This window comes from Ambystoma mexicanum, chromosome 9 (assembly GCF_040938575.1).
Source record: "Ambystoma mexicanum isolate Mex_15411 chromosome 9, UKY_AmexF1_1, whole genome shotgun sequence".
NCBI lineage: Eukaryota > Metazoa > Chordata > Amphibia > Caudata > Ambystomatidae > Ambystoma > Ambystoma mexicanum.
Window position 1 is genome coordinate 1,466,738,452 of NC_090931.1, and position 19,397 is coordinate 1,466,757,848.

Consider the following 19,397-nt stretch of genomic DNA (forward strand, 5'->3'; position numbering starts at 1 on the left):
CTCCTGACCTGACCTGCTGTGCCCCTGGCGTTTGGTGTCATGCCACGGGTGCTCTCTGCTCCAGTGCCACAAATGCTCTCTCCCACCTGGCGTTTAGGCTCCTCACGCCTCTTCTCCTGACCTGACGCATTTCGCCGTTGTGACGGGATGCTCTCTCCCTCGGCGTTTGGAGTCATAGTCCCACTTTCACTTCAATGTCCATTGGAATCCCTTCCGAAATAGCCAAAAGCCTGCCGAGCTACACCTTGCAGCATTCTGTGCATTCGGGCAGTCTCCTAGTTTTTCATTCACACAGTACGACCTCTACATGTTTCCTTGGGCAACAGCTTCCTCTAGCGGGTACAACAGGTGAAACACAGCTTCGACAAACATACATCTGGCCTTTTATTATATAGTTTATGATGAAATACAAGAATTTTGAATTTTGGGTGTTAGTGGGGATACGCCGTAGCAAAGAAAAATGTTTAGATGTTATTTGAACATATTTGAAGTTTGAGTAAGGAGTGGATTTCATTATTTGAATTGTGGTTTTTGTATCAAACTCACCCCTTGATCAGGCGGCTACAGGACGCTGAAACGAGCCAGTGAGATATGAAATCCCTATCCTATCCTGATCCAAAAGAGACTTGAAACTGCACTTTTGTGTCACGTGTTCTGTTGGTCCTCCACATTTTGGTGTCAGCAGTGGGATCAACCCATGTGTGAGAGAGACCACCAACATGCCTGTTCATGTGTTACTGTGAGTACCTTTCTGAAACCTTTTCCTCATGGGGTCGCAATAGATTTAGATCCATCCCCACCATTAGAGGGAATAATCCATCAAACTGGCCCAGAACAAAGGGAAAGTTGGAAAGTACCCTCTCAATTAATGTATCTATTGTAGAATGATCAGGAGCAAAGTCCCCTAAATATCAAACTCCCATCTTTTCCCTGGCTTAGTCTGAGAGGTCAACTTTTAGGATATGTAGCCGATTCCTCGCCATCACCTGTGACGTGACCATCAAGAAAACTCCCCGTCAGCACAGCAAAGTCTTGTAAGGTCTGATCCTGACATTATTTTTCAGAGAGGTTTGAGGCATCCTAAAACCATCAGCCCACATAATAAATGGTGCTTGAGGGCTTATTGAAAATCTTGGTTGAGGGTCAGCTGAAGGCCAAAGAGAGGCACCAGAAGATGCTGACGGAATTAAGAAATCGTATTCATCCAGGTAGGGCACTCCCCTTTACGTTTGTGGTCTTATAGGTGTTTTCCATTGGAAAAGACCCAGTGCTGTCTTTGCCAATTTCAAGAGGGTTGTGGAAACCACAAGTGGCGAAAAGCCCAGTGGTTTAATAATTTGGCCCATCTGTTGACCAGCAAGCCTACCAGCTGTTAAACCCAATTAAAAAGGGTATCCTGAAGAGAATGAGCCATTGCCATTTTATTTTAAAATGTTTTTATTGGTATTTATAATGTACATGTATATTTAGCATCTCAATTTGCCATCATTGTCTTAGTTGCATGTAATAACAGTTTAACAACAAGTTGTATTATAACAACAACAGTCTTCATTTCTTGATTCATGTTTTGGGGCACTCGTCGTTTGGTTTAACAGGGTTTTAGGGTGTGTGCATTTATTCGTTAATCAGGTACAAGTAGGTGACCATTCGCTCATGGGGGCTTGTCATCCGATGGATGAAACATGTCCCAGATCAACGTTTTCCAGGCCTCAAATGCTGGGCTCGCATCTCCTCTGGCTTTTGATACCCCGTCTCACCATACTCTGGTTTCTGCCCCTGTCCAGTGTTCCAGTTCTCTGTGCCATCTGGCATACTGCGGGGCCCCCACCATCTTCCATGCCATTGCAACGGACCTTTTGGCCAATATGCACACCATAGCCATGAATTTGATCACGTGTCTATATTTGCCTATTCTTGGGTATGCCCCTAGTAAGCATTCATTCATTGTCCACTTATATCTTACCACACCGGCCTCCCTGTAAGTTTGTTCTATCTTGGTTCAAAAGCATTGTACCATCGGGCAATCCCAAAACATGTGCAACATTCCTGTTCTTTCCGACCTGCACCAAGGGCATACTGGGTGTGCTCTGTTACTAAATGTAGCTATTCTGCTGGGTGCCATGTAGGTCCTGTACGAAATGTTTAATTGGATCAACCTGAATCAAGCATTTCTTGACACTTCCCTGGGGTACATCTATATCCTCTCCCATTCCTTCTCTGTTATGTTGGTTGCCAGGTCAGCGTCCCACTGTCGTTTCAGTGCTTCACTCTTGGGTTTGGGCCTATCCACTAGCTGACTATAGATTCTGGATACTCGCCTCCACCCGTCCCCCAGGTTGTGGAGCACTTTTAGTACTGGATTTGTCACTGGCTGCTCTGGCCACTCCTTCCATTTCTTTTTTGCTATCTTGCTAGTCCTTTGGTACCATGAAATTGACCTTTAGATAGCCCCTCTTTCTCTCCCATGGTTGTAAACTCCCTGAAAACTCCCTCCTCTTATACATCACCCCCAGGTGTAAATGCCACAGCTTTCCCAGTGCCTCGCATTTGCCAGATCTGCTCTGGATGTGCAAACATCGGCTGCAATTGGGGTCTCAGGTGAGTAGGGATGTTCCTGTCCCAGTAGTGTCAGGGTCCTGCCCCAAACCCTCCTGTCCAGTGTTACAATCATTGGGACATTGCCCAAACACACCGGTGGAACCACAATATTTCCTTTAGATCTGCAGGCGCCACCAGATGTTTTATCAGCTTTGTTTCCGTTGTAGTCTCATCTGCGAGCCACTTGGCCACAAAGCTGAGATGCGCTGCCAAGTAGTATTTCTCTGGGTCTGGTAGTTGGACCCCTCCTTTCATGTACGGCAGCATGAGTATGGTCAGTGCTAACTTATGTCTGGTGGGACCCCAGAGAAGCTCTCTCAGCAATTTTTCTAGTAGGCGGAAGAAGTAGGCCGGGATATAGAAATGAACATTATGAAAGAAATATAAGAAACTCGGCAGGACTATCATTTTAACTATGCCGTCCCTGCCCATCACCGACAGCGGTAGCTTGGACCAGAATTTCATTGATTTCCTGAGCCCAGTCACTGGTCCGTGCAGCGTTTCCCGCATGAATCAGTTCTGGTGTTTACCAGATATTTACTCCTAGGTATCTAAACGTCGCTAGCTGCCACCGGAGCCCAATGGCCGGGAGATCTTCCTCTGTTTTTTGCCTTTGTTAAAGGAGATACCTGATACACGTGCAAAGTTTTCCAGCACCTCCAGGATTACCGGCAGATTCAGATGGGGATTCCTTAGGTACAATAGTACATCGTCTGCGTATAAGGATACTATATGATCCACCTCCCCACTTTGATTCCAGCGTCAATTAATTGTTTCCTCAAGTATATAGCTATCGGTTTTAGGCCCAAGACGTAAAGCATTAGCGACAGTGGACAGCCCTGTCTGGTTCCCCTTTGGATGTCCCAGGTTGCTGACACTGTTCTGCTGGTTTTCACCCTTGCCACTGGCATTTCGTATAGTATTTTGACCCAGCCAATAAAGTATTCACCCCCCAACCCAAATCCCCTTATTACAGCGAATAACCATTCCCAGTATATAGAGTCAAATGCTTTTATAGCATCTAGTGAGACTATTGCGTACTGTTCTTGCAAGCCTGTCATTTGTGCAATGATGTGTTGTAATCGTCGCAGATTTATTGCTGTATTTCGACCTGATATAAACCCATTTTGGTTTCCATGTACTATGGTTCCAATGACCCTAGACAGCTCGCTTGGTAAATATGGTTGTCAATATTTTGACATCGTAGTTCAGCATTGCTAGCAGTCTATATGAATCGCACTCATCCGTGGGCTTGCCAGGTTTCGGTATAGGGACCACCAATATTTCTCTCGTGGTCCCAGGCAGCACCTTGTTGTTATACGCCTCCTTAAATACGTCATGTAGGACCGGGATTAATTCCGGGCTATACACCTTATAGAACTCAGGGGCAACCCGTCGCTCCCAGGGGTCTTGCAAGTTGCTAATGACTTTATCTCTTCACCTATGTCTTCTGCCGCTAGTTCCCCCTCTAGTGTTTCGCGCTGTGTACTATTGAGTGTGGGTAACCCGATCTCTTCTAATGTGTCCAGTATGTCACCCTGGGGTACTGGGGTGTCGTGGGTGTACAATCGGGAGTACAATTTTCAGAAGGTATCGTTTATTAACAGTTGCGATGTGTACACCGCACCCATTTTGTCTTTGATCACTGTAGTCAGGTGCATCAGAGTTTCCCTTTTGCACAGCCACGACAGCAGCATACTAGGTTTATCCCCTTCCGAGTGTGTCCTAGTGGTCCTTGCAATGTAGTCAAATTTCGATAGTCTGTTCCAGGCTTCGAGGCAGCTATCTCTGGTTGCCGATAGTTCCTGTTCTACCTCCCTGGTCTTCTGGGTGCAGGCCTCCATCTTCTTTTCCTCACTCGCCTCCAGGTCATTCCTCAGCGACCTTCTAATGCCTCCTGCGCTGGCAATGGCTTCTTCCCTCACCACAACTTTCATTGCCTCCCAGACTGTGCTCCATCTCTCTATGCTCTCCACATTGTTATCTATGTATTCCGATATTATGTAGAAGTCCCTCCCGAAAGGCACCATCTGTCAAGGCATCCACTGGCATACACCATTGCGGTATGGGTGGCTTAGGGCCCTGCATTTTCCAGTGTGAGTAGTCGTGAGTGATCCGATATTGACCTAACCAGGTATTTTGCTGACTCTTATTTGGGGGAGGTGTGCCTTACCTCTCAGTAAATGGTCTATTCTAGTATATAGCCCATGTGGCGATGAGAAGTAAGAGTATTCCCTGTTCCCTGGATGCAGTTCTTTCCATACTTCCGCTAGGTCTAGGTTTTCTATCACTTTGTCTAATGTCGATGTAGTCGTCCCCACCGCTTTTGGTGGCGGGTTAGACCTATCAAGGATGGGGTCGCGGACACTATTGAAATCGCCCCCCCAAATGAAAAAGCAGTCCCGATAAGGGGCCAGTGTCAGGCTCACCTCTTTCAGGTACGCTGAAGTACCGCAATTAGGAAGGTAGGAGTTCACTATGCAAATCTCCACCTGTTCGATGCTTCCCCTGATTATTAAATATCTCCCCTCTGCGTCCGTCGCCTTTGTTAGTAGGCAGAAGGGTACCGTTTCGCTGATCCATGTGTATATGCCCCTTGCGTATTTGGAGTATGCAAATCCAAAGCCTTGTCCCCCCCCCCCCAATGTTCCTCTACTTTGTTGTTGCCCTCTGCATTGAGGTGGGTCTCCTGCAAAGAGTGCTATGCCACCTTTCTTTTGCTTTGAAAAGGATTTAATCTGGTTTCTGCACATATAGGTGCACAGCCCTCTAACATTCCACGCCAGCACTTTTATGTAATTCTCAATTGTTGTGTTAGTTTGTCCGCTTCCGTATCCCACATCCAAGTTGCTCCCACCAAATCTTTGCTTTCACCTCATTCTTGTCCCAATCTCCCATGTTCACCCTGTCAAGTGCCCGTTGTTCCAATACGTTCATTATCATGAAGACTTTAAAACCTTTCAAACAACAACAACAGTAGAACACAATTAACCAACTGCGCCCAGCAGTTGCTCCGTGTAGGCAACGCTCAGGCGCTCCCGTGCCTTCTTGGCCCATCCGGGTCATCGTGTACGGATCTCGTAGTGTCAGCAGCAGGCCAACACCAGTCCTTTCGCGGGGTGCGTCAATCGGCCCAGCCCAAGTGGCCCAGCAGTGCCCCCATCATATTCAAATTCTAGTTCTTGGCAGCAGTGTTTTCTGTTAGCTCAGTGTAAAACATCTCCATTCAGCCCGTCTGTTCTTCTCAGTTGCCAGTTCATTATTCAATGTGTTGGAGTGTAGGCTATTGCACATCTTCCTCTCCTGTGTTGAGATTATTGTGCTCTAGCCACATGGTGGCCGCCGCTGGGCTCTACAGGAATACAGCTCGTCCTTTGTATATCACTTTAAGACTCGATGGGTACATCAGCATGTATTTGAGGTTTAGTTCACATAGTTTGGCCTTGATCGGGACAAAAGAGTTCCTTGCCCTTTGCACTGTCTGTGTGTAGTCCAGGTATTTGGCGATTTTGGCATTATCTCTTTTTTATCTCTTCTCCTTCCCTTGAGTACCGCAGTATGATTTCTCTGTCTTGGAAGTTCAGGATCTTGGCTATCATCCGGCGAGGATATGATCCCGAGTGGGGGCCTTTTCTGTAATGCTCTTTTGTGGTTTCTTGCGTCGGTTTGGCTCCATTGCTGGTCTGGGGGTGATCCCTTGCCTTAGTCGCGGTAAACGAGTCCATTATTGTGGTCGTCTTCTTCTCTTTTGTCGAAGGCATTTCCTCTTGGACGACAATGAACCGTAGCTCAGGTGTTGTCAGCCAGGCCGTGCCTAGCTGGGCTCTTGTGTTTGCCCTAGCCGTGCATAATGTCTTCACCCTTTCAGTGGTATGTCGCAGCACTTTCCGGTAGTACATATTCTTTTTCACAGGCAGGTGAGAGTGCTTATTTGGTGGTGTCTTTCCAGCCCTCAGGTCTAAGGGTTTCCGTGCTTCCTTCGTGCACTCTAGTGCCGAACTCTGCCCCTTACAGTTTATTAGTGCCCTAGGGGCCTAGTAGTGTCCGTTGCGCTCTTTGCTTGGTTTTATTTTCCCTTTTTTCGTTTCTCAGATCTATGCGTGTTGCGCAGTTTTGCCCCAGGTTGTGTGTGATCAAGCTTAAGTGGTCTGGGAAGGTAGCCCTGGATCGTGGTCTACCCTATTGCGCCCTTACATGTGTTGCGCTTCGTGGCGTGGCTTCTATCTTCTTTGAGTGTGTGGCCGCCAGGTCCATAGCTCTCTGTTTCGTTTCCACATGTAGAGCGGTGATCTCAGGATGTGGCAAGGTCCCTCGTTGATGTTAAAGCTGGTCAGTACCTGTGGCACCCTCTGTAGCAGTCCCGTGCCCAGGTGGAGCGTTGTGTGCGTTGCACCCAGGGGCGGGGTCCTTTCGTGGGGTGGATGATTAATTGCCTAGGTAGGGTTTAGGCAGCCTTCTCCGTGTCACGGGAGTGTCAGGTGACGACCCGTCCCTGGTCTTTGGTCTTCCCGTTGTCCCCGTCAATGGGCCGTTGCCTTTGAGCAGATTACGCGTATGCGGGGAGCAGCGCCACACAGCGCAGTCTATTTGCCGGTTGATGTCTTCTGGTGTTAGTAGGCACCCCGTGTAAAGCCCACACGGCCCCCTGTAGCCAGTCTTAAGCTTGAGTTCTATCTATGACGGATAGTTGTCTCGCAGTTGTCAGCGCTTACTAAATAAGAGGTACTCACAGCCCTTCTTTGTCTCTTCTGGGGCCCGTTGTACGTAGAGCCAGGAGGTATGGCAGCGCTGTCGCTTGTGCCCGTGGGTACTGCTGTGCAGTGTCAAATCTCCTGTGGCCTCCGTTCTGTAAGAATTGTTTCAGCTGCTTCTCGTGGCGACCCAGGATCGGTCGTATGCCCTCAGTCGCCACTGGGCCCGTGAGGTGAGCGGGGCTGCCTCGTGTTTCAGCGGAGTGTGCTGCCCTGTGCAGTGCTCCTCTCACAGTATCGCTGTATTGCTTGTGTGTTCCTCTGGTTCAGCAGTGCAAGGTTAGCCGAAGGCTGTCTCAGGTGGCTTTTTAATTTTCCTCTTGTTTCTATCATACGGTGGGTGGGGTATAGCCCTAGTGGCTCGTTGCTCCGTTCTCCCCACCTGGCAGCACTCTGTCCGTCTCTTGGCAGACTCTGGGTCTATCGCAGGGTCCGCTTCAGGCCGCCCTCCATGGTCCGCTGCAACCCTGTAATGTCGCTGCTGCCGCCTCCTTTCAAGACTTCCCAGGGGGTGCTCCTTCGCCACTCGTGTGTGGCTCGATCCCGTACTCCTTCACGCGCTGCTTCTGGTCTTCTCGGTTAGCCCATTTCCACGGGGAGGGCCACCTGTATCTGGCGACTTCGGGGGCCGTCTGGGGCGCCTGCCACCCGGCGGTGCCGCAGCGCCCCAGGCACAGCTCTTTCTGGCCTCTTCACTATCAGGCGCCCCAACCCCCGCCTCCGCTTTTGTCAGCGGTATGCTGGTGTTAAGCCACCCGCAGGCCGGGGGAGGCACGGGCTTCCTTTCTTTCAATGGGTGTGTTGTGGCTCTTTGTGGGGCATTGGCTCTTCCTTTCCTTACTGCTGGGCCGCGGCTCCGTCCGCCATCTTTCCGGGCAGGGGGCGCCTGTTGAGGGGCCTCGAATGTTGGTCGGCAAGCTCTGATTTTCTTCAATTTCTTTGCGATTTTTTTCTTCAATTTCTTTGCGATTTGGAGGTAGAAGTGCCTCTTCTTTGCTTAGATGTAAGTGTAATTATTATTCACTACCTTTTGCCTTGGAAATTCAGGATCACGGACAGGATCAAGACTGGAGCTCTGCGTAGGCACGTCTTCACTCCATGAGCCCTAGGCCACACCCCCATGAGCCATAGCCATGATGCCGACTATCAACAGCAGAAACTTGGCAATATTAAGCTCAGAGACGTCTCACTAGATGCCATATAGGGTCAAAGATCCCCTCTACAAGTGGTCATACTATCTATCCTTTGAAGAAGTTATTTTAAGAGGATTTGCCACTGGAATAATTGACTGATTCTCCTTCCTCCTCCTTAGGCTGGTGGAGGGGAACTCTACTGTGCACCTCTGGCACATGTCATGCAGACAGCTTGTGGACACCAAGGGGTGTTTGCCTCTCAGAACTCGAGTTAAGCATCTGGTCAACCATGCCAGAAACCAGAGCTGCCAGAGCCAGCAAAGATGTGGACAGCAAGAGCATAGCCTGATGCGGAAGACGGGACCTCCACCTGATCTAAAGGTGGCTGCCAAGGCCTTTCAAGTTGTGGGGCTGTGGACACACAACAGGTGAAACTAATGGCACAGTTGGGTTCCAGAGCCTATCGGAAGGCTCAGCACAAACGAACCAGCAGATCAACCAATGCAAGGCCACTAGAGATTTGTCACTGAAGGTAAAGTCCTTAAGGCCTGGAGCAGTTAGGCAAGGGGCTACATTGAGCCAGGAACCACAGAGGTACCAGTACAGCACGCACACCAGCCAGAGTTCACAGCAGCTGAACTAAGAGCGGACTGCCACACTATGCTCGATCTGAGTGTCCTGGCAAGCAAAATAAAATACTTTGGTTCTTAAGAAACTGGTTGCCCAAGAGTCTGGATAGCTGAAAGGCCAGGGACTGCAAGCAAATGAGCTGGGCACTATACCCCGGGAGAGTGAGCGTGGAATCATGCCTCTGGACGCATGTCCCCAGAACTGCATCCCTGAGACTGTGATTGATATGATATAGGCTTATACCATGCCTGTACACAAATGTTTCTAGGCGTGACAAGACAAGGGGGGAAGACAGAGGGAGGACAGGACAAATGATCTTACTAGGCCTTGTGATATTCAGATCGTGCAAGTGCGACAGTGTAAAACGCAGGGGGAAGGGGAAGTGCCAGGGAGAGCAAAGGGGAAGTGCAATCAGGGCAGCATTGCTCTGAGTGCAGCCAGGGCAACGCAATTGTGGGTAAGTGCAAGGAGGCAGGGGGCTGTAGAGGTTACAGTTACAACCCCTAAGTGTGCGGTAGGCCTGAAGGCAGTGCAGGGAGACTGATCATGGGGGAGCCTGGCACCCAGTGGGCTCTGGGTAGCCAAGCAATCAGTCGGCGCAGCAGATTGGTAGGTCAACAGGGGACAGAGAGAGAGCAGGCAGAGGAGAAAGGGAATGTCTTGAGCAGCTTCCGGAACTTCAGGTGGTCCGGCTCAAGTTTGAGAGGGTCAGGGAGGCCATTCCAGAGGGAGGCACCTGCAGAGCAGAGAGATCTATACCCCACTCTCTGCCTGGAGAAGAGTCTGACCCTCAGGGAGTTGGAGGTAGCTGAGCGAAAGGGCTTGAGAAGGGCGGTATTTTGGAAGCGAGAGTTGGATCTAGTGCTGGCCCTGGCCCCAGAAAGCCTTGTGGACGATGCAGAGGGTCTTGAACTTGATCCTTGCGGCCACCGGGTGCCAGTGGAGAGATTTCAGTGCTAGAGAGATATGGGGCCTCATTACGAGTCCGGCGGTAGCCGTGCTAGAAAAACCGGCAGGCTGCCGCCGGAACCCGAAATACCATTCCGCCTCCGTGATTGCCGGAATCACAGGGGCATTACAACCCCGGTGACCCGGTAATTCCGAAAGGCGGAATTACGTAAATCCCCATTCCCATGGAGTTCAATTGGACTCCATGAGGATGGGGACAATGTAAACACTCGTTCTGTCTATAACGGAGCCAGTGTTTCCATATCCGCCTGCAGGCGGGTGGCGTTACTCCCGCCAGGTCAGACCTGGCGGGAGTGGCACCTCCCGCCTGCAGAACTCGGAATCAGCCGGTCCGGAAACAACGGTGACAGCGGATTTGCCGCCACCGTTGTTTCTGGACCGGCTGACTCATAATGAGGCCCAAGGTCTCTTGGCTCGAGGTCCTGTAGTCCTGTTCTGGATTAGTTGCAGGGGGCAGAGAGTAGAGGAAGGTAGATTGAGAGCGAGGCTGTTGCAATAGTCCAGCCTAGAGAGAACCAGGGCTCTGGAGACCGTGAGCTTCTGGGGGAAAGTAAGAAAAGGAAGAATACCTCTGATGGGGTGCAGTTGGCAGTGGACCTTCTTGGCAAGGTTCATGATGTGAGGAGAGAAGGAGGGATTGGAATCGAAGATGGCTCCAAGGTTTTTTACCTCGCAGGACGGTGAAGGAAGAGGGCCCAAGGACAGCAGATAGAATGAGAGAGGGAAAGCAGAGGCAGGGGTCCCAATGAGAAGTATCTCCGTCTTGCTGGCATTAACACAGAGATCGTTGGAGGCGCACCAATTCTGAATCACAGATAGACAGTCAGGAATGAGCGAAAGAAGAGAGGAGGCTGAGGGGAGCCTGAAAGAGAGCTGAGTGACATCCACATAACACTTGAAGTTAGAGGAGAAGGTATAGAACAGGTGGGCCAAAGGAGCCACGTAGACGTTGAAGAGCCAGGGAGAGAGTTTAGAGCCCTGGGGAATACCACATGTGGAGAGAGAGGTGACAGAGAGAAAGGGAGCAAGTTGGACATGGGAGGATCGGTCTAGGAGGATGGAGGTCAACCACTCCAGGGCCTGACCTGTGATGCCCAGCATCTCACCGAGTCGGTTGATCAGGAATGTATGATTTACTGTGTCAAAAACAGAGGAAAGGTCCAGGAGGATGAGGACAGAAGGAAGGTTGGAGTTAAAATTAGAGAGCAGATCTTCAAGGGTGTTCAGGAGAGCAGTTTCCATGCCTCTGGCTGCTCTGATGCCAGACTGATGGTCATGGAGGCAACAAACAGATTCAGTGTGAAGAGTAAGCTAGGAGATGGCCAGCATTTCCAGGAGTTTGCCCAGGAAAGGAGCGATAGAGATTGGGCGATAGTTTGCCAGACAGGTAGGGTCAGCCAAAGCCTTTTTAAGGAGGGGTGGGGGGGCACAAGGGAGTGCTTGAGGAGAGAGGGGAAGGATCCAGTGGCAAAAGAGTGATTGCAGAAATCGGCCAAGGCTGGATCGAGGGTGTCAATGTGGTCCTTAATGGTTCTGGAGGAGCAGGGGAGCACCTGTTTGGACAACACTTTCATAGATCGGACTTGTCTAGAAACATCGTCAGGTGTTGTTCGGGAGAAAGAGGAGAAAGGAGGAGGAGAGGGAGAAGCGGCCAGAGGAGGGCAGAGGAGGTAGAGGGGGAGGATGATGCGAGCGAGGACAGGATGTCTTGGGTTTAAGTGTTGAAGTGAGAAGCCAGAGCCGTGCAGAGGGCCTGGGAGGGAACAGGAGAGGTAGAGACTGCAGAAGGATTGGCCAGCTCCTTGCAGATTTTAAAGAGTACGGCTGTGTTGTGAGAAGCCGCAGAGATACGGACTTGGATGTGGATTCTCTTCTTGGACAGGACAGAGAGTCTGTATTGCCTTTGGATCAGGCAGCAGGCCAATTTGTCAAAGGATGCGCCGAAGCCCTCCACTTCCTCTCAGCCACCCTGCACTTGCGTTTCAGGGTGCCGAGAGGAAGTTACACTTGGAGGTAGGCTTCAGATGGATACTCATGACAGGGGCAAGGATGTCCAGAGCATTGGAGATATAAAGATGCAGGTTAGAGGGCTGTGTCGGAGTGTGAGTCGCAGAAGTTAGAGGAGCAGAGAAAGTAGAGGCAAAGGTATCCACTGACACCACGCTTCATGGGCCGAATTACCAAGAAGGTAGGTGGCAGTGCTGGGGTGGGCTTTGCCTGAGGGGCAGAGAGTTTCAGGTGAGAGGAAAAGCAGAACGTGGTCAGTCCAATAGATAGGAGTGGTGAGAGGGTTAGAGAGGGGGATATCAGGATGTCAGAGGAGATGAGAACATCCAAGGTGTGTCCGGAAGAGTGTGTCGGACCTGAGAGTAGAATGGAAAGAGAGACTGTTGCAGAGGTTTTGGAAGAGCCCGGAGGAGGGATTAGAAGCATCTAGGTGGATGTTGAGGCCTCTGAGGAGGAGAAGTTGCGAGGTAGATGCAAGGAGAGAGGAGGAGAGGTCAGCCCGCTTAGAGAGGAAGAGGGCGACCTGGTCAAGAGGCCTGTAGATGGTAGCCACAGCCAGAGAGAGGCATAGAGAGATATAGAGCCTCGCAGACCAGGCATTCAAAGGGGGAGTAGGCCTGCATAGGAATGACAGAAGCAGGGACCCACTCCGGAAAGATCAGAGCTACTCCACCTCCGGGACGGTTGGTTCTGGGCTGGGGAGAGGATCTTGTAGCCAACAGGGAGGAGAGTGTCAAAACTCATGACAGAGCTGGCGTGAACTGTTTCGGTGAGAGCGAGGACATCCAGGTCAAGTTCTTCAAGGAAGTGGCAGATGTCAAAGGAGTGTTTGACAGCGGAGCGAGAGTTGTAAGTAGCAACGTGGGACAGGTTGCCACATTTGAAAGTCTTCCGGGGTGGGTTACAGGCTTGAGGTGCACCCAGCGGAAGTGGTAGAGGGGCCGAGAGTGGGTAGAGGCGGTAGTAGAAGGTGGGATAGTAGCCAGGGCTCAGGGAGGTGCCAGAGAGGCGGCAGAAGCAAGAGGTGGCCGAGGAGCCACAGAAGTGCTAGTAGGAGTAGTGGGAGAAGGAAGGAAGTTCATAAGATGCAGGAGACGCCTGTCGAAAAGGAGGAGATTGGGTTGAGGGCCCTGGACCAAGACGGTGCTATTTATATAGACATTAACGGTGGTCTTGGAGGAGTGGAAGGAGGACAAGAGCACATCCTACCAAGTGCCACCATTAATGAGGGAGGAAGAGATAGGAGAAGGAAACGAGAGCATATGAAGGGTCCATAGGTCTGGTGAGGGAACGACAAAGAGAATGTCAGTGAGAGTCTGTCTGGAGGACGCACTGATGTAGGTATCAGCGATAGGGAGACCTGAGTTGGAGACCAGGATGTCTCTCTTGTACCTCTTCCTTCCAGTCTTTGTGAGAGGGAGAAGATAGGATATAGGAGATAGTGTAGCAGTTAGAGAAGATGGGAGAGACGAAAGCATCAAAGTACTGTTATCAGACTGACAGGAGTGAGACAAGTATTCAGTTACTCCAGGATTCACTTTTAGTAGTGGACTCATTTTTACTAGAGACGAGGACTAATTTGATTAGCCCTTTGACTCTGGAGACCTCAGGCAATAAGTTACAATTGGTGGTTGCTGATAACACCATGGGCCTCATTACGAGTATGGAGGCAGCCATGCCCTCAATAAGGGCATGGCTGCCTCCATACCGGGTTCCAGTACTGGCTTCCTCCAATGGAGGACCCGGTAAGTCCTCATTGGAAAAACCCATCCCCATTCGAGCTCCCATAGGGCTCAATGGGAATGGGGAGGGAGCTAATAACGGGCCCGTTAATAACTCCCTGGTCCCCTCGCGGGACCTGCAGGCGTCCTTACCGGGTCCCGCAAGGGAACCTTGTAATAGGGCGTCCCGTAATGAACGGTGCCGGTCCCGTACTGGAACCTTTCATTACGGGAGTGCCTGCCTCGTAATGAGGCCCCATATGACTTTGTTCCAACCCGCAGAGAATGACTGCTAAGTGAGTCATTGACACCTTATTGAGTGTCCGTACCAGAGGCAGCTCCTCTGCTGTATTCAGTAATGGCCACCACCTTGCTGTGCCCCAGTAGAGGTTTGTTGGTTCATAAGCAACTGTAGGTCTCAGAATGATAGGCAACCATTAATTCAGGCAACCTCCTTAAATCTCTATTTACAGTTCAGCACCAAGGTTTGATCGTAAGAATGAATATTTAGGAAATGTACCAAAATGTCTCACCCAGAATTCTGACTCCCGAAAATGTCTTTTTTTCCGGTAGCCCCAGCCCCCACCCAGCCTTACACCACATATATATGTGGGGGGGGGGGGTATGGGATACTAGTAATATTAGGGGAGTGAGGGGTCTTCCCCCCCCCTGCATATGTATATGGTGTAATGGGGGGGGTTGAAGGGGGAAAAAAAGAAAATAAAAGTCGGCATTTGCAGCCGTCGGACTTCTGGGGGTCACAGTGTAAAGACTGGTAGGGGGTGTCTTTACTTCTGCTCTCTATATGGTAGAGGAGAGGCACAGAAGACCCCAGCCAAGATTCTCTATAAGGTAGCAATGGACGAGCAATCAAGGCCTAGCTTCTCAGGAGGTGATGCGGTCTGGTTCTTAAGTACAGTGTAGTCCCCGAACCCCCACAAAGGAATGTCCACTGTATTAATGAAAACAGTCTTTATATAATTAATATTCAAAGGTATGTACATGATCACAATAACGCACTTTGTACTTGGAAGTCAGTAATGATAAATATATACACATCTAGAGTGGTACCACTAATGTTATCAAATCTCATTAAAGTGCATCAACTGTACGGTTAAAATGTCACACAGATCAATAACGAGTAAACCAGCAATAGAGATAGGCAGGAACGTAAGATGGTTGAAACAATAGGCAGAATGCTGGCCCCGTTACCTAGACACAGTTCTGTGTGGAGATCCCCCCACCTGGGCAACCTGTAAATAAAGATATATAGCACAAGCCCAGTCCATATAATGTTCGATAGTCTTACATCTTCCTATTAAGGTTTTACCCCCCCCCCCCCAATGTACCTGGTGGAGTAGAGTTCTCCGACGATGCACCGACCGATCCTTCTTGAGTGCCTCCCTTTCAGGCGGGAGCCACGGATCGTCGAGAGGTGTCGGGGAACTTGGCGTTCGGTGTCGGGGAATCGACGGCCCTTCTTGAGTGCCCTCCCTTTAAGGCGGGAGTCACGGGTCGTCGAACGTCCGACGGTGAACAGGGTGAACTACGGCAGGGAAGTGACAGCTTCGTTCCTAGCGGTGCTCGTCGATGACAGAGCGTCGGCGTCCTGCAAGGAATAGGCGTGCGGGGCACCTCGGTGACGATAGTTCTGGACCGCAAAGAGATGATGAAGAACTGTGGCCCAGCAAGGGCGTTGAGTCGTCGGCGTCTCCGCGGTCTGTTGGTGGCGGGAAACCCACCGGTGGATGCTCCTCGGCGTGTCGACGGTCGGGCCTTCTCCAGCGGGAGACAAGCGGATGCCGATGCAGACGAGAGCGTCCGATGATCAATTGAAGTTCTTAGGCAAACGGGAGCATGGCGGCTCCGGTCGGCGACGGCTGTCGTCGACAGTGGCGGACAACAGTCCGGGTGCTTCTCCTTGGAGTTCCGCAGCAGTCCCCGTATCGGGTCGGCAGCCTGTCGAAGGTCTGTCTACCAGGGAGCGTTGGCAAAGATCAGCTGTGCACGATGGTCCCTCGTAGCTCGGGAAGAGGGCGCCTTACCAGGTCCTCTCTGGGTCAGTCCTTGGAGGCACAGCAGCTTTCGGATTGTGAAGGAGAGCAACAGCAATTCTTCTCATCCAGCAGGGCTTCAAGGCCAAGCGTCAGTTAATCCAGTTACTCGTCGTAGTGGACTTCAGCTTCTGAACACGATTCCTAGCAGTGAGAGGTCCCCAGATATACTGTTGATCTCCCATTCATTCCGCTGGGTCACACTCAACCATCCAATCACGACTACGGGCATTCATGCAGGCAGGCAGCCAATCAGGCACACAAGGTATTCAGGCCATTCACTTCTCTCCAGACACTCACAACAAGTTATGTGTAGTGGGACAAGTACCGAGCCATTCAACACTCCAAGCTGCATTCATACCGGTTTCGGGCAGGGTTGTCTCAATCATTGTGTCAACCACCAGATACTAGACACCCACAACACAGAATGCATATTCGTCACACACTCTATTCACCCAGGTCCCACCCACAGGAGGTACCCACAACATACATCACCGGGAAGGCTCCAGCTAGTCTGACTGGGCCTTCACAACAACACCATATATGGCACTTCCACCCAACAGCCAGTCAGGGGGAAGGGACAGAGTCAGGGCTTCCCAGGACTTTGGGAAAACAAGGTAATGGGTAATAGAAAGCAAGAGGCCACCGGGGCCATCTTGTTTTCCATCAGGAATCACCTGATCCCAATGGCAGGGCCGGGGTATCCCAAAATGGAGGATACTCCGCGCACCTGTCAAATTCAGCATAGAGCTGCCACCAGCCCATACCCTGCTCTGTGGGCCACCCACAGGTGCCCAAAAAAATACACTACGGGCACAGGGTTGTACCCTCACCCGTGGGTGCCATAAGGGTATCCCACGGGTCCGTTCACCAAACCAAAAGAAAGAGAGCTGCACCGCCAGGAGTCCCACGTGAACTCCTGTGCGGAAAACACGACAGAACACATGATGAAAAGCAGTAAAGGACAAGGATACGGATGCCCTGTCCCTCCGATGCATTTCCAGCATCACACGCAGTGATCACATAGATCCAATATTTACACTGACTTCAATGTCCATTTGTAATATACAAGCAGTTCTGTACTTTCCTTTTGAACTCCAACTATATTTCAGCAATTTAAATTACGGTGGGTCTCATTACGAGTTGGGCGGTATGCGTTAAACGTGGTGATAACCGGTTTACTGCCAAATTAGGGGATGGCACTAATCCCGCTGGCGGAACTAGCCCAAACAGAGTTATCACCGATGGAATTACCGCCAGCATCAGGTTGAATTACTATCTGTACTAATTCTGCGAATTACTGCCAAGATCCAAAATGATATTTCCGCTGTATCACAAGTTGAAATACTGAAGAAAAATGGGCAATAATTCCACCGAAAACACAATGCAGTTACCTCCACCGAAAAGGTGGTGGTAAATGCATACAGATGACGGAAAGCAGATCACAGGTGCACCCAATCCACTCGGAAAGACTACAAAAGGTCTGCACCTGGTCCGAACACACTTTCCACAGTGAGCTTTAGAGGCAGAAACAGCAGCAGAGAGGAGGAGGAGACATCATACAAGGCGAGTGTGCATTCCCCAGGCCAGGCCCTCACTCTGGACATTAACTGATATCCAGCTTATTACCCTGTACCTGCTGAATGGGAGACCATTGTAGAGCTACTCTCCCTGATGACCTACGTAGCAAAATTAACATAAGAACTGCCTTATTCCTGCTGCTAACGCTTGTGTCGGTCCTTCATTTCTTTGTATCTGGCACCTACTAGTACACAGTGGGCATGCTGCATGGCATGTCCCAGTCCACATTTTCATTGTGCTTGGGCAGGTGCTGGAAGCACTCCTGCACCATGCCTCCTCCTGCCACATCCCTGTGCCCACCACCCAGCACAGATTAATGCCACAAAGGCACGTTTCAACACAGCAGCCCACCTGCCCAACGTAATTGCCGCTCTGGACTGCACCCTTGTGGCATTGGTCGCCCCCTGCCATTCGAAGAGGCATACCGCAACAGGAATCAGTATCACTCCAAGAATGTCCAGTTCACCTGCGATGCTGATCTCGTGATCACACACTGCTGTGCCAGCCTCCCTGGTTCCACACATGATGCTATGGTCCTGCAGAACTGCCTGCATACATGCAGAGCCACAGAGGCCAATGAACATGGATACTGGGTGAGTACAAGTGCTATCATACAAACTAATCTCGCAGCACTAGGGAAACGCTATGTGGAACGGGGGGCATTGCCACAACTGATCAATGCATGCCCTGTCTAGGCCCTCTACATGCATTTTAATGTAATGCATTCAGAAACTCAACCCTGTAACAAGACAGAGGGTACAGTGGGTGTGTATGGCGTTTTTCTATGTCCCGTTAGTTTCATGAAAGAACAGTTATTCTTTAATGGAAATTTATTTACTTACACCACGTGGATTAATAAGATTACAGAACATTTCTAGATTTGAGGTGAAGAAACGCGCCTAGAAATACTTGTGTACAGGTGTGTTATAAATTACTTATCATATATCAAAAGATGTTAAACCTCACCCTTCAATGATGAGATTCTCTGCTTCAAAGAGAACTGCGCATTGACGACATGGTATGAATGTCCAGTACATGGCACATCTCCACCTATGAATACAGTTGAAGCTGAATAACAAAGTAAGCCTGTAAAAAACACTTTGCCTTTATTTTGCACATTGTACCTGTTGGGATAACCAGGATTTCTGTGATAATCATGCCTAGTTGGATGCCTGCAAGACGGCCCTTCCCTCTGATTTCTTTTGCTCAATAGAATAGAACTCCTAACCCTAACCTAGTTGGGTGAGGAGTTAATTGCAGACATCAAATACAAATACAAATCAATACTTTTCCGTATTTTCTGCTTGAGGGGCAACACACGCACACATGCGCACACACGCTCCTGCATAGATGCACCTTGACCTAAGTGGCAAGCTGCCACACATATTCCTATATCTCAACTCTGTTGGTATCCAATATGATTTGGGAGGTATTGGTTTCTGCTATCCCATACCTCCTCTTCTCCACACATTACTGTTGAGATTTACTATTTCACATGCTTTGCCAGTCAGTCAATTTGTCTTCAGTGCGTAATGATGTCCAGTATCTTTCCTCCGTGCCTGCGCCATGCCTAAGCATATGAGCTAGCCTCTCGCAAGGGATCTCTGACAATATGTCTTTATCCACATAATGGGCGTTTTTTTTTTTTTTTTTAACTTTTCCACAGAGCAGGTAGATCACCTGTACAGGCCCCTTCTGCAAAAGCTTAACCCCTGAAGAAAGCAGTGACAATGTGAGGCAGTCGGCAGTCACCCCGCCTTCCCTTCACTCCCCTGATCGGCCACAGTTTCCTCTCATTACGTGTTTGGATAAGGGGAGGAAAGAACCTGAGAACATTCTAAGTGAGACCCCTCTCTGCAAGGGGCTTTTTTTATAGCATCACTTACTACCTCGCACATCTCCGCACAGTCCACCCCTGCTTTCCTGTCCTTTAGGTCTTCACAGTGATTGGTG

At 50.1% G+C, this 19,397-nt stretch overlaps 1 protein-coding gene across 1 annotated transcript in view; it reads left to right on the forward strand.

Annotated features, from left to right (window-relative positions):
• LOC138489231 (beta-galactosidase-like) overlaps positions 1-19,397 on the forward strand; it is a 797,092-nt gene that overhangs the window by 1,187 nt on the left and 776,508 nt on the right. The gene's annotated exons all lie outside the window — the stretch shown is intronic.